Source organism: Anneissia japonica, unplaced genomic scaffold, assembly GCF_011630105.1.
Source record: "Anneissia japonica isolate Jap-2015-1 unplaced genomic scaffold, ASM1163010v1 scaffold287643_len58281_cov182, whole genome shotgun sequence".
In the NCBI taxonomy this organism is placed as follows: domain Eukaryota; kingdom Metazoa; phylum Echinodermata; class Crinoidea; order Comatulida; family Comatulidae; genus Anneissia; species Anneissia japonica.
In genome coordinates, this window is record NW_022746173.1 from 56,459 (window position 1) to 57,811 (window position 1,353).

Genomic DNA, 1,353 nt, shown 5'->3' on the forward strand with positions numbered 1-1,353 from the left:
TGCAAAATACCTTAAAATACACCGCAAACCTCTAAAACACACCGCAAAGACCCCATCCAAGCCTCCTGATTATGACCGTAACATGTACTGTAGGACTCATTGGTTTCTGAATTTAAAAAAAAAAAAATTAATTTCTAGGTTTAACAGGCTGATTTTCAGTGCAAAATACTTTAAAACACACGGCAAACCTCTAAGAACACACCGTAAACCCCATCGAAACCACTTCATTATGACTGTATGGTGTACTGTAGGGCTCATTGGTATCTCAATTTAAAAAATTAACCATGTGTAATGTTCATAATAACTGTGCCAGGGTTTAACAGGTTGGTTTTCAGTGCAAAATACCTTAAAATACACCGCAAACCACTTAAACACACCGCAAAGACCCCATCCAAGCCTCATAATTATGACTGTAACATGTACTGTAGAACTCCTTGGTATCTCAATTGAAAAATTTAATCATGTTTAATGTACATAATAACCTATTTCTGGGTTTAACAGGCTGATTTTCTGTTAAAAATACCTTGAAGTACATCGCAAACTTCTAAAAACACACTTCAAACCTCATCCAAACCTCTTGATTATGAATGTATACTGACAGTAGGCCAGGCCAGGCTAGGCTAGGCTAGTCTAGACTTGGCTTGGCTAGCCTAGCCTAGGCTAGGCCGAACCGAACTTGGCTAGCCTAGCCTATGTCTACGCCGAATTATGCAAATCCCAACGCGTTGATTTGTGGAATCGGCTTTACCCTAACCTTAAAAATAACTCTGCCTATCTTAATGCACTAGAGCATGACGTCATATAGGCGTAGATGCAACTGTCACAGAGTGGACCTTATAATGCGTTGCACTCACTGTATAGTGCATCAGCGTAATGAATATTTATGACTTAATGGTTGTTTGTGTTCATTGTGTAGAATCAGTGTAATTAATATGCATGAGTTAGTGGTTGATTTAGCATTACTCCAGGGTAGTTGAACGTTTCATGAATATGAATAACTTTTAGGCAAGTGGCAACTTCTGATAAGTGTAGAGAAATGGGTGGGGGAATATTATGTTAATTTGTGTTAGCAGGGGTAGGCTTGATAGAGAAACCAGAAGGGAGAGGTAGTTGCATAAGGAAAGGCTTAATGGAAGGGTGTAAGCTGTGGAATATGATCCAAGCAGGGACATGTCAGCTATTAAGGTGCACCAAAGATTAAACAAAGTTAAGAGGCATAGTGAAACCTACTTAAATGATATATGGTGATAGCTAGGAGCATCACAGTATTGTGCAACTCATATATAAGAGCCAAGTGGAGTTAGTTTGACCGTGAGTAACGCTAATTGTTTACTGAATAACGTAATGTTATAG